Here is a 14137-nt window from a genome sequence, read left to right as displayed (position 1 = left end):
GCGGAGATCGCGGATCTAGAGTTGGCGTTGGAGGGGGAGGTCACGGCAGCGGCGCTGCACAATTTGAGCCTTAAGCAGTCGGAGTACAAGGCCCTTGTGACGGGCGCGGCCAAAGCCTTGAGTAGGGAACAGCGGGGCCGCTTGTACGACGTCGGGGACAAAGCCGGGAAATTAATCGCGTGGCTGGATAAAAAGGAGCGGGTCAATCGTGTTGTGCCGGACCTCGTAACGGAGGATGGCGTCGTTGTCGCGGTACCGGATGGCATAGTCCAGTGCTTTGCGGATTATTTCCGCACGGTCTATACCTCTGTGTCGGACAGGCCAGTGGGGGATTCGTGTGAACTCCTGCGTGATCTTGCTTTGCCTTGCCTCTCCGACATAGACCGGGACGATCTCGATGCCGATATCACAGTCGACGAAATCGCGGGGGCTATCCGTTCATTGCGCCCGGGCAAGGCCTAGAGCCCGAATGGCCTGCCAATTGAGTTCTACAAACTCCGGCCGGATAAGATCGCTCCGCATTTGCGAGCTATGTTCGTGGAGGCGCGGGAGACGGGATGCCTCCCACTCGACCAGCGCCTGGCAACAATCGTGGTCATACATAAAGATGGTAAGCCCAGGAACAGGTGCAGCTCATATAGGCCGATCTCGCTCCTTAATGCCGAGCCGAAGATCCTCGCTAAAATCCTGGCCAACCGTTTGGTCAGGGTGATCGGTGATCTGATCCACCCTGACCAATCCGGTTTCATCCCGCATCGCAACACCGCGTTGAACCTTAGGCGCATCCACGGCGTGATCGCGAGGGTGGGGACGATGGGGGAGCCGGCCATTGTGGCAGCGCTTGACGCAACGATGGCTTTCGATACGGTAGAGTGGGCATACCTGTGGGCTGCGCTTGCGAAATTCGGCTTCGGAACTGGCTTTGTTGGCTGGGTGAGACTATTGTATGAAGGACCTCTTGCTAAAGTCGCGGTCAACGGTAGGGCGTCCCGTCCCTTTGAGCTGGGGAGGGGCACCAGGCAGGGCTGTCCCCTGTCGCCGCTGTTATTTGCTCTTGCTCTTGAGCCGCTGGCGGCCTGGATAAGATGGCACCCAGATGTGAGGGGCATTCGATGGTCACCTGACCACGAGGACCGCATCTCCCTTTATGCCGACGATATTCTGCTCTATCTCACTTCACCCCGGAAGTCCCTCATAGTTGTCTGCGACATTTTGACTTCCTTTGGGAGGAATTCGGGACTAACCATCAACTGGGGGAAGTCATATCTGTATGCCCTGTGTGGAGACGTCCCGGTTCCCCCGCGGAATTGCCCGATTCATATCGCCCGGGAGGGTTTCTTGTATCTTGGGATTTATATCTCTACCGACCCAACGGTACGGTACGAGAGGAACCTGCTCCCTCCGTTGGCGCGCCTGAGGCGGGATGTAGCGGGCTGGCGGCGGCTGCCGCTTTCCCTCCTTGGCCGTGCTGTGCTATTCAAAATGATGTCTCTTCCCCGTTTTCTCTATGCCCTGCAGAACACCCAGGAGCTGGTTCCGGCCAGCTACTTTCGGGAGGTGGAGAGTCTCCAGCGCTCGCTGTTGTGGGACGGCCGTCCGCGATAGCAAAACTAACTCTCCCGTGGTACGATGGGGGTATCGCGCTTCCTGACATCAGAAGATACTATTGGGCCTCCCAACTGAGTGCGATCAATCATGGAGTCTACGGCCCGGCGCTTAGCCCTGGCTTTGCTATGGACCGGTGGTTGCTGCGTGGGGGTGGCTACTTTAGAGCACTCTACTCGAGGCCCACGGCTGGGTCCCTCACGAGGCCGACTGGGGTGGCGGTGCACGTGTGGAAGGCAGTCACGAACTCGTTGGGCTGGAAGGATAGGCTCACCCTCGCCACTCCGTTGTTTGACTCCGATATGTTGGGGAAACTTTGGCACTCGAAGGGATTCGAGAAATGGGATCTGATTGGCATCTCCAGGGTGGGGGACATGCTGGCCAAGGGGCGGATTAAGTCGTTTGACGAGCTACGGACGGAATATGCGCTGGAGGGCACGGAATATTTCCGGTATGCACAGGTGCGCCATGCGCTGCGGTCGGTCCTCGTTGAGGGGGAAAAGGTGCCTGAGTCCTCTCCCTTGGAGGACCGGATCCTGGACGGCCATATGCCGGAGAGCACAATCTCCCTAATCTACAAAAAGCTTGTGAACGTCCGGACCGACCTCCTCCTGGGGGTGCGGGAACAGTGGACCAGGGACGGCCTTGAGCTGGACGATGAGGATTGGCAGTACGCCGTCTCCTCTCCTAAGGAGGTCGCGATCCCCGCAAGATTAAGGCTGGTCCAGCTTAAAATACTGCACAGAGTCTGTCACTGGGCCCCGGCTGGTCCACATGGGTTTTTCCGAGGATGGGCTATGTAAGAGGGGCTGCGGGATGGTGGGCACCTTTCTGCATATCATATGGGAGTGTGGTGTGATTGCGGAGTTTTGGAAGCGAATTCATGTTGTGATGCAGGAGGTCACGGGTATTGTACTGCAGCCAGAGGCGTGGCGCTGTCTTTTGAATGTGTGGGGTCCTACAGATTATGACGCTGCGCAGACTCAATGGGTGACCCTAGGCAATATGGTGGCTAAGCGAGATATAGCACGACTGTGGGGCTCTCAGAGCCCGCCCACCCTGGATGCATGGAGGGACAACATGGACTGGAGCATGTTTCGGGAGAAAACGGTGTATAGTGCTCGGGGGAGGCCTAGGAAATGGCATAAGATATGGAGAAGTTGGAACCGGTATAGGGGGGACATATGTCTGCCTCCTGCCACTGAACCATCAGAGGAGCAACTTTCCCCCTAGCCTCACTTCCAACTTGGGTTCTTATGATACAACTCTGCTAGAATGTTAGCGCCTCTGCTTCTCCCTCATCCTCCCGATCGGTGGCTTTGACTTGATGTTGGAAATGGGGCCACGCCCCTGTCGGGAACTGGCACGAACTTATGGTGTATACTGCCTTGCTTGTTGTGTTCATTGTAGGTAGTTTTCAAAACGAAACCTTTGTCTTTATCCTGTATTGGAGCTATAGACGACTATATGTGTTGATTGATTAGCTGCCGAACCTCCGGGATGTCGGCTGAAAAGCTGTGTTTCTGACTTATACGAATAAAGGTTTTTAAAAAAAAAAAAAAATTCTCAAAACCACAGAAGGAATGAGAGTGTAAGGAAACTGTACTTTACCGGTGCTCCTCAGCCTTTAACGGAAGTGAGGTATCTGCTCCGTGACCGACTTAGAATACAGCAGGCAGGAATAGAGTTGTATGCTTGAATACAACAGGTCTTGCAGACAGTATATGCACGCTGGCTATGCACAACCTAAAAAAGGAATAGGAACTAGTATCCACACAGCATATTGATCCAGCTATGCACCCCCCCCCCCCCAACTACAAATTGTACGGCAAGGTCCCACAACCCATACCGCGGAAACAGTAAGGCCACAGGATAGTCCATCGCAAATCCTTTCAGGTGCAATTACTTTAACTGGGGTTTTCAGTACCGACCAGGAGGGAGTCCTACCCCCATTTCTTCACGAAGATACAACAAAAGCACCAAACAACCTCCACCTTCTCCCCCAAAACACCTCACTATGAGCGTGTTTTTGTTTTCGCATGCTTGTGCCCCTCCCCTGAAACCAACTCCAGGAAGGTGAGGCAGTGCTAGAAGCAGGGGAGGCAGAAGCTAAACTACATGAGAAACTTAGAACTCAAAACCAAGAGCCTGAATATGGGGAAGGGAAGTAGCTTAGAAACATCCCGCAGAGCAGCAGAGACTGGGAGCATGACCAGCAGAAAGGAGCAGAATTGATCTCTTTAGCACGTGGGCTCGGGACTGGAGGGCAACACCACCATTGAAGCAGAAGCACTAGCAATATGAGGTCGGAGAGGGTCAGAAGCACACCACCGCAGGGGAGCAAAAGGAAGAAGCTCACCCTGGGGAGCAATACGCCAGAGGGCAAGGCCCAGGTCTCAATGGCCTGCTATGATAGCCAACCTAAAATAATTTCAAAGTTTCAGTTCTTGAAAGATGCAATTGCAGCCATCTTTTTGTGCACAACAGACTTATTTCTACCAGTTCCTCTGACACCACCATAGTTATACACACCAACGTACAAAAGCTGACCATGTCACCAGCCCCCTCACTTTCATCAAGGGACTGGTTAAACCCTAGCCCTTCATCCGGGTCACCCTGGTGTTACGGACAAAGCAGGAGGAGGATGTCCAACAAGCAGGAACGTTGAGCTGGAGCAGATCTTCGACCTAAGCCTCCTTTAGAAACTTGTGGGGGCGAGAGTCCATCCTGAGCTGCTCCTACGGCAGCTAGCAATTTGGAGGCGGAGACTAGCAATGCATCTGATCTCAAGAACCATCCCCAATGCAGCACCGTCTTCCACTGCCCTGAAAATTACCATCCAGATCCAGTAGCGTCAAGTCTACTAACTATTCCCCCCCCCCCCCCCCCCTCCCCTTAAGACTGCAGCCCTTGCGCCAGAAGATGAGTGCAATCCAAAGTTAACAAGAACAGGCAGAAAACACACTGGCCAAGACGACTGAACCCAGACAACACCTTCAGAGCACTTGGAAATTTACTATGTAACACAGGAAGAGTGGGATGAGATGTTAGCTTCTTATGCCAGTGAAAACGATCACAAGGCTACACCTGAGAAAATCTTTGGGCCAAGCTAATTTGGGATATTAAGCACCATAATCCCAGTGCGTTCTGGCAAATCGTGAATGCCCCAAGAAGCCGATCTGGAATCTAGGCTTTCAGAGGAAGCATGGACCACCTTTCTACATGCACATTTCAATGCAGATGTCAGCACAATGGGTACATCAGAAGTCAAAGGAATGCCACAGTTGAGGGACATATGTAAAAGAAACAATTGATGGACGGAATGCTGGACAATACAAACATTCACCCCCAGTCACAAGGATCTGGGTTAAATCCATCATTCTTTTGCTCACTACACCACCCCAGTTTTGACCCAGCTATATGCAAATCAGTCTTGACCCTGTTCTTTGTGCGAACAGTCCAGTCCGAACTGCCAAGCAAGGTCCTCCCTGGACCGGAAACTAGCATCCTGGGACCGGTTTCAGGGCAACACCCTTAATCAGCCAGGCTAGCATGAATCCAGTGGTGTAGTGATCACGGGACCTACGTCTGGGTATACCCTTCCCACTTAGGGCAACATATGGTAAAGAAACAATTGTATGCTTGTTTCCAGTCCAGTGAGGACCTGGCTTGGCAGTTCGGGCTGGACTGTACCCATGAGGCACAGGGTCAAGACTGATTTGCATATGGCTGGGTTCAAATTGGAATGGCATGGTGAGCACAAACGATGGATTTACGCCCAGATCTCTGTACTGGTGTGAATGTATGACATTGTTCTGCATTCTGTCCATCAACTTTTCATTTTGCACCAGCCGAGGGATATGGCATTCTAACTTCTCAGCCCACTGACACAGATGGTGTGCCCTGCATTAACTTAAATGCCATGCACCAGCAGATAATTGGAGGCAGAACCGCTGGAGCCCCCTGGTCCAAATGGAATCCCCCAGGCCATAAACAAGTTCAACCATATGAAATGGGCACGACAAATGGTCCCTTTATTAAACCAGGCCATAGCAAGGGCCATTAGACCAGCCCATTGAAGAAAGGGTCTGCTGTATCGCCCATTGGGAAAGGAGACAGACAAATCAAAAGTAGAGAGTTACAGTGATTGCCCTCATTGACAATGATGCGAGATACTACGTGGGCATCCTGCTGGAGCACCTACCCGTCAGGGCCATTTCAAACTGTTATCCCGATGAAACTGATGAAGTTCACACAAAACCTTCTTCTTTTTTTTTTTTTTTTTTTTTTTTTTTTTTTTAAACTTCAACATCATGGCCTAGTCTTTATTGTTTGACTCTTCTAAAGCTGCCCAACCTCCTCTCTATCTCTGCTACATTGATTACAAAGCCACCTTTGACTGCATAAATCGAAGCAGGCTTTGGAGTTAACTAAAAAGCTGGCCCATACCTCCGGGCCTCTTAAGATCCATTGAAAATCTTTATTCCAACACCTGGGTCAGAATCAAGCTGGGTAGCGGGCCCCCACTTTTTTTTTTCATCTGTTCCTGCCACACCTCCCCTATCTTTTCTTCCGTCAACTCCCATGTCCAGAAGCTTAGCTCCATACTTATTTCAGGTCATCTCTATGCTGATGATCTGGTGTTGATCAGCTGGACTAAGGTTGGCCTGCAACGCCTTTTGAATGCCACCCAAGAATATTTCACAAAGAACGACCTGACAAACACCAAGAAGATGCAAATCATGAAGTGCTCCAGAAGGAAAAAAGAGCAAAGCCAGCTGGCTTCTCGATTCCACCATTATCGGTTAAGTCACTAAATAGAAGCACCTCTGTCTTTTATTCAACAGCAGGAGGACTTTTAAGTCCTAAAAGGAGGAAATTAAAAGAAAAGGGATCTCCCCGGCAGCAAGTCTAAGGGGCCTGTTTAAAAATATGAATGGGCTGTCGTATAGCCCTATCCTAGAGATCGCCATGGCAAAGGTGGTGCCCACCCCTGACTTACAGAAATGAAGCCCTTCAGGGCAGGTACTCCAATATCCTGGACACGACCATCTCAAGAATATATAGGGAAACCTTCCAACTCCCCAGCTACACATCACCTGCTCAAATTACGCTGGGATTTGGTCTAGTCAAACAGTCAGCCGCCAGGCATACTGCTTTTTGCCAATATTTGCTACATACTGAAGTCTGCAGATTAGAACACCATAAACCACAACATATGGTTAGAAATAACTAATAGATCTAACTCAGTGGCCAAAGATTACCTCATCGGATCAATTGACTTGTGTGGACTGGCAGAACTGTGGTCTGCAGCCCTTGGTTTGAAACATTCAAGAGTCCACGTCAAAACTACTATAGTTCTTAGACGACCGGTCAACCCTAGAGAAATGTGCACAAGCCTGGATGTTATTAATCGGCGACACATCCCTGAAGCCACAGCAATGCTTGGGAGAGGCCTTTAGCAGTAAGGTAAAAGGTAAATTCTTGAAATACCAGCTAGGGGTGCTTGTATCAAATTCACACGCTATCCCCTGGGTGAGGGCAGAAGGGGAGGTGGCCTGCAGGTTGTGCAGACACCTAAAGGAGGGCGCTCTTCACACCACCTGCCTCTGAAAGTCTACTCTAAGCCTTTGTCGACACTAGCAGCGGCCCTCTTGGAACCTGGCAGTGTTTTGCTCCTGCAGACAAGCCATTCTAGCCTTCCTAAATTCAGGTGATCCACAATTTATTTCCCGAATAGTGCAGTTTCTTCAATGGGGCAAAAGGACCTTAAGGAAGGCACCCACCAGTACTGAACAAAATCACCTATCCTGAACCTCTGCCTCATTTAACTGTGGGGGAGATATCCTCCTCCACAGACCAAACCAGCGACGCCACCAGTTAAACAATCTCTCTTGGTCCTCGGGGGTGCAAACTAGAATTGTATTCTCCACACGAAATCCCACCCCAACAAGCAAAGCTGAAAAGAGCCTCCTTCTCGAGATCAAATTAGCCACTTCAACTAATAATCTATTGGCTCTTTGGGGTAGCTCAATCACACTTTAACTGCCATCCCTTGCACCCTCCCCTCCCTCAAGTCCAGTAAAAAGAGTACAACAGTAGGCCAGGATGAGGATCCCAAGCTGTGTAAAGACCAAAAGGCCAAGAACACGTATCCCAAGCAAGCTAACCTGTACGCTGTACTGCTGTAAGACAATCACTTTTAACTTGTTGCTTTAAAACTGTCCTTTGCACTAGTACTCTTTTTGCACAAGCACTTTTCCCCTGGACTAGATCTTGGTTTCCAGTTGGAGCATGCTTGCAAGTTACGACTATCCCGATTTGTGCCCCTGTATTGCGTCGATTCAAAACATGAATGTATTCCAGGCTACCTGACTTTGCCATCTCATATGTTGTTTAAATGTGTTTTTATTGCTTGTAAGGTTGCGTCTACTCATGAAAGGTTTCTGCAATTTGCACAGCAGGCTTTTCACTACTCCACCTGACCATAGGTCACACCCAGAGCGAAAGTGGACAGGGAGACTAGGTGTGGCCTACTCCTTTTCTATTTAGGCATTCCTCTTGGGACCGGCTCTCTCACCTTATGGAAAAGTCTTTTTATTTATGATCTTAAAAAAGCCTTCTTTATTGCACTTTCTTTTTTTATTGTATTTATATCCCTAGTATGAGGCATATTTGAATGATTTTAATTAATTAAACAAAGATTCTACTACTACTAAATGTCTTCTAAGAATAAGTTGGAAAAATAACTGAATAGAAACACTGCAAACCGCATTTGAAAAACGATGCATCAAAGCGTGTTTTGGCAGATGTATACTGTGGAGCCCCAATGAAAATAGTCAAGAGTTGATTAGATCACCCTGTTGCTGTATAACAATTAAATAAAGAACTGATACTCAAAGTAATTAACTACGGAGAGAAGAAAATATCACTAGTTCATTGAATCATACACAGTAATAAATGCAGAAAATAATCTAGAGTGCGCTCCCGTTCTGGACGGAGGGGAAGAGGATATATCATTTTATGCTCCATTCTAAGAAACCAAGTAATGCTTACCCCCTAGGGACAGCCCTAATAGCACAGACATTTTGTTTAGGGGACAGGGAAGTGTTTTGTTAGATTGTTTTGAGGACACTGAGGATCTATTCGAGATATTGTTTCAGGGACACTAACATAATAGTGTATGGTAGTGTCCGTAAATCAGAACACTCTAGTATTAAGAAAATGCCACTGCTCACCTGCAATACAGTATCACAAGCGAGTTGTGATATCCTTGTGCTGCTATCAGCAATGAATGCCCCCCCTATTGTAAGCTCACATGTGGAATGAGGGAAACCTGTTGCATTTTCTGGTGACCGTAGTACGGTAGGAACTTGAATTATTAGTCGGTGGGTGGTGGGGGGGGTTCACCTTCAGCTAGTAATAACACCACAATCACTAATGGGTCTGGTCAAGTCTCAATAAATTAATCCTTGCTCAACCCACGGTAGCTTGGCAAACGAGCAGCAAGGCTTAACTTACGAGACTGGTATGTGTAAAGCATTTAATATCACCAAAACATTAAATAAGTAAAAGGCACAACACAATAATAATCCAACATCAGTTTATTAAAAAAGAGAACATGTTTATCTTTAAAATGACACCGAAATGACAAATATGCAACATAGGGAACCGGTGATATGAATTTGTAAAGATTAAATAAAGAAATTGTGCATTCTAGTGCCAAAAAGCTTAAAGTGCCACCTGCAGCTCTCTGGTAGTGCTGAACCGGGTAAAAGTTTTAGGCCAACTGTGATGAAGTGAGGGTCAGATGGGTTTACCGCCAGGTTACGTTCAAAAGTTTATCTTCGGACCTAGTTCTTGAAGGTTTTCTCTCATCCACTGGCTCGTAGGATGTTCCTCAGGCTTCTCTGATTCGAAGTTGGAGTCAGTGATGACGGCCTGCTGCAGCACGATGCCTTGGTGAGTCTCTGGAAATCTTTGATCTCGACAGCGAGGAGCTCCGGAGCTTTCATCGGGACAAACCAATGCGGTCAGGCCGATTCGCGAGTCGACTACGGCATGACTCTCCAAGTCGAGCCAGTCTTCTCTTGGAGCTTTTCAGCAGAAAGTTTCCATACTTTCAGATTTTGTTCCTTATTGGTTCCTTTGGGGGAGAGGAGTGTCCAGCATTACCAGCCAAGGCCTCAGAGAATCTGGATTGCCTCTTAGTAGCTAGGACTCAATCTCCCACAGTACACTTGCACAGTCCAGGAAAAGCCAGTTGTAACTCGTCGGCTGAGGTGATTCACTTTTTGGGTTTGCAGGTGACTTCTTTGAGCTGTGTTTTACCTGTTACTGATCAAGAAGTCCACTCTTTTTGCTTTGAGTCAGGCACACTCCTTTCTTTGTGGAGCCTTGAGATCGCAGCAGGTGCCGTAAATTGAGTGCAAGCCTTCTGTGGTGCAGTCCAAGGGTCCAGCAGGGCAGAGCTGCTTCTTGTGTTCCAGGTAGTGTTCTGAGGAGCTCCTGAAGCTGTCCCATATTTATCCTGCATTCTGGGCTGGCGGTGGCCCAACCAATAAGGGTACAGTTACCTCTCTCTGCTATGACCACTTCCTGCAAAGTGTGGCATATTTTTGACCCAGAATGCACTGTTCTCCAAAAATACAAAAATTAAGAAAATCTCTCCTTTGTGTCTGTGTAATTCAACCCAAAGGTGTGGCTAACTACTCACTGCACTTCTCTTCAAGCCCTTCTCCTCATCTAATTGGGGGGGTGGGCGGGGGGCTCCGATCAGGCTGGGAATCAAAGAAGTGAGGGCTTGCCTCGGTCTTTTGACCACTGTTCTCCAACTTCAGGAAAGTACATACTAAAACCACTTTCTCGTAATAGTTATAATAAAGCAGACCTTGGCAAGTTGTTGGATGTATTGTAACCATTATTTTGATTCTTTAAATTGGTGCTAGCTAGCAAGATCATACAAAGTTAGACTTTATTAAGTTTAATACACCTTCCCATTTAAACCTATAAGGTTAGGAGCACTACAATAGAGAAAAACAAGTCTGGCAGTTTTTTTCCCTGCTTGGGCATATAAAACTTCTTTATATTGTCCCTGCTTTTTATAACTAAGCACCCTACGCTTGGGATAGACCTCAGGGGTGACTTATACGTTACGTAAAAACAAAAGGTAGTTTTGGGCTTTGGAAGTACTTTTAATTCCAAAGTCAAATGTGGACCTAGTTGTATTTTAAAACCAGCCTCCAAGGCAGACCTGGCTTTATAATAACACCAGACACCACAGCAGTGCACTCTTTAAGTTCACATGGGTCTCCTAAGCTACTTACCCTGCCCTATGCGTAGGACTTGCAGGTAGGTTGTCTTGGCCAATTCGAACTATACCAATTAGCGTATACCTTTAGAGGACATAGCACAGGCCCTAGACCTGGTTAGCAACCTAGGGCACTTTCTGAGTCAGTAACCACCAGCATCAGTCAAAAAATGGGGGTGATCAGGGCAAAAAGGATGCCTTTCATACAAGTACATCTTAACCAATTGTACTGTGCTGAAAAGTCGCCAAACCTCCTCACCCAGTGTTGCTCCCACTTAAGAGACCTTGGAGGACAGTCGCCGCCAGCAAGGTCATCTTGTGCTACCCTAAGGCTCTTATGAAGCTGCAGCCCTCTTTACCTCCCAGCTGAGCAACAGTGAAGGCCACAGTCAGAGCTTCATAAGAATGTAGGATGGAGCTTTTCGCAGCATCTAGCACATTAAGGCCTACTGTTTGCTTTCCTTTTTCATACTTTTAGTCCTACTTGTTATATAAAATAAACTTAAAGTCCCAGAAACCATAGAATAACGCCCATCTGGTTGGTTTCCTTGGGCCCTACCCTAGGGCAAGTAGTGTGCCCTCAAGGAGGACTTGTTGTTATGAGGAATAATCGATCTTCTAGAAGTAATGTTTAGCAGTGTAGTGCCGTAATGAAACTTGAGCTCCCCCCCCCCCCTGCTGCAAAGTACATGGAGGGTACCCTCTACGCTCCAGACTCAGTCAAGAGCTTTCAGGCCAGGGGCTCGTGCACTGTGCCGAGGGGCACCCCTGGGGCTTTTGCCCCACAGGAGGAGTGGGATCTATTGTTATGCCACTGTGCAAATGTTGGCCAAAGGACAGGGTTCAAATACTCGGGTGCAGACAGTTTATTCATTCCTTCCTTCCTTCTGCTGCTACTTTGTGTTTTCATCATTTTCCATCACATCTTGTTTGTGCATGCATTGTGCCTAAAAGCAACAATATTCTTAAATGACAAATTATACAGTAGTCCAAATCCTGTGTTGTAAACAATAATATAGACGTTGTTTAAATTGCATCCTTTCTGTGCTTAAGTACATCATTACTGCTCAGTCCACTGTATGGGCGCATTTTTATGATTAACTATTAAAATTGTTTAGCTTAATTATAAAATCCATCTAGTCCATCCTACCACCTCGCACATATTTAGTTTCTCGAGACCGCAATATCTTTACTGCATATCTGATCAGCACCCGGCTCTTCCTGTGTTTCAAATATAAGATTATGACGTCACTTAGCAAAGATCACCAGTAGGTTTATGGTTTTGTGAGGCGATATTCTTGAACATATTTAAGCAATAAAAGAAAAAATTTATAAATTAAGCTGAGGGTTTCATATTTGTGAGAAAATACTAATCATTTCAGAAGTTCCACTTACCTTAAATGTCTCCATTACAAATCCACACTGGCCGCATTCTCATGTAATGACACAAGTATATCCATGTGTCTCTATTGTTCACATAATGTGACTCGTATAGAAAAGAGTTGAAAGTTGAAATGCTGTCCACTAAAAAATATCCCTGAAGAAATACTCCTGTTGTCTCGAGCATTGGGCCACATGTAAAATCCGTATTAGTTTATAAAATGAAGCTCATAAGTAACTTCTACTCTTCAGTGTGGAAAGTAACTCTTCTATAAACACTCTGGTAAGAAAGACTCCGTGTCTCAAGTGTTGGTCCTAAACCAAACATTGATTCATGTACCAGTCCTCAGTTACGTTCTGAATAATTTTCTATTTATGTAATAATTATTACTGTGTTCCTCCTTCTATTTCTTATATTCTATCCATGAGTTAATTCTTCAATGGTCAAAGTTTATCATCCTGGTGCTTATGTCCTGGATATTGTTAGTAATCCTAGAAAAGGCTCCTTATGTCACATGTGTGCCTGTCAGAAAATAAGGTTAATTATCATCAACCTCGCCAAATCAAAATTTGGCTCTAATTATGGAATAGTGTTGGCCACATTGCTGAAACTAATGTGAAATTAACAGAACCAAGGTATGGACAAGGTTTCTGTAAGTTCCAGCGAGCAACTCCATCTGGGCTTTACATTTAGAACTTAGTTGCCAGGATTAAACATAGGGGATACATTGCTATTGTAAAGCTCTATCATACTAGGTATAAGATTCTAACAGATTCTGCAAGATACTGTATTCTGAAAGTTCCTTGGATGCTTTGCGACGATTGCAGTTCTGTCATGTCTAGGAACACTGATAAGTCCTCTAGTGCTTGTTTAATCCTGTCCCTGTTGGTAAACTTGAGGGAAACTGCTGAGAAGTCAGATTGAGCTCAGCTGTCACAAATGCAATGTTCAGTTTTGTAAAGCTAAATTACCTTCTGGGACCAACAGGAGCAAGATTACACCCCTCCTCCCCCTCCCCCCCCCCCCCCCCCTTCCCCCAACTTTGTGGAGTCTAAAATTTGAAAGCCTTTCTTTATTTGCCTAATTATGAACACAATTCTCAATTGAAATATGATCAACTATTATATGTTAGTGTTTTGGGCTAAATATCTGAAAACATCGGTCCTATTGCCAGTGTTGTCCTATTGGACTTGGTGGTGTTCATCTCCGCTCTTCTATGGTGGCCAGGTGCTTTTAGTTTAGCTCCACTAAGTCCACTACAAAAGCCCATCACCTAGGGCCAAAATGATCAATGTCACTGTTGCTCCTGGTGGTGATGTCCTGGTGACCCTGTGTCAATTGCTGGTGGTTTGTTATAAAGCCAGCCACCAACAATGTATTCACTGGAGTCCAGCTTCCATTAAAGAACCCAGCTAGTAAGACTTATTTTGTTTTATTTAGTACGGACATGATAGAATAGGGACCCATCACTCACTAGCTTGGTCACCCAGTGCTTTATTCTTTCAGAAACCTCTGCAATTTGCAGGTTGCCATCAAGCTCTTCTAGTGATGGCAGCACCCCCAGGAGGCGTTGATCCAGCCTGCACTTGGTTTTTTAGCATTTAAGTGCTTACCACAATGAAAAATATCATCACCTCTGGAACTGTAATGGCCAGGAAAAAGATTCTAGTCGTTCAGAAATCGGGCACCTCCTTGAGCTAGTGGGATAGGGTTGACAAGCAGAGGTTGTGAAGGTGGACTGCCTCCTGACCCAATTTGGGCTGTAGACTGGAGGAGGTTACCAACCCTCTTCATGCCCTAGATGAGTCTCGGACGGTGCATGCTTGTCCTTATCAAAAATT

At 47.0% G+C, this 14137-nt stretch overlaps 1 protein-coding gene across 1 annotated transcript in view; it reads left to right on the top strand.

Annotated features, from left to right (window-relative positions):
- PI4K2B (phosphatidylinositol 4-kinase type 2 beta) overlaps positions 1–14137 on the top strand; it is a 337341-nt gene that overhangs the window by 213327 nt on the left and 109877 nt on the right. The gene's annotated exons all lie outside the window — the stretch shown is intronic.

The sequence above is a fragment of the Triturus cristatus genome, chromosome 2_2 (genome assembly GCF_964204655.1).
Source record: "Triturus cristatus chromosome 2_2, aTriCri1.1, whole genome shotgun sequence".
In the NCBI taxonomy this organism is placed as follows: Eukaryota; Metazoa; Chordata; class Amphibia; order Caudata; family Salamandridae; genus Triturus; species Triturus cristatus.
This window is presented reverse-complemented; position numbering and strand designations above follow the sequence as displayed.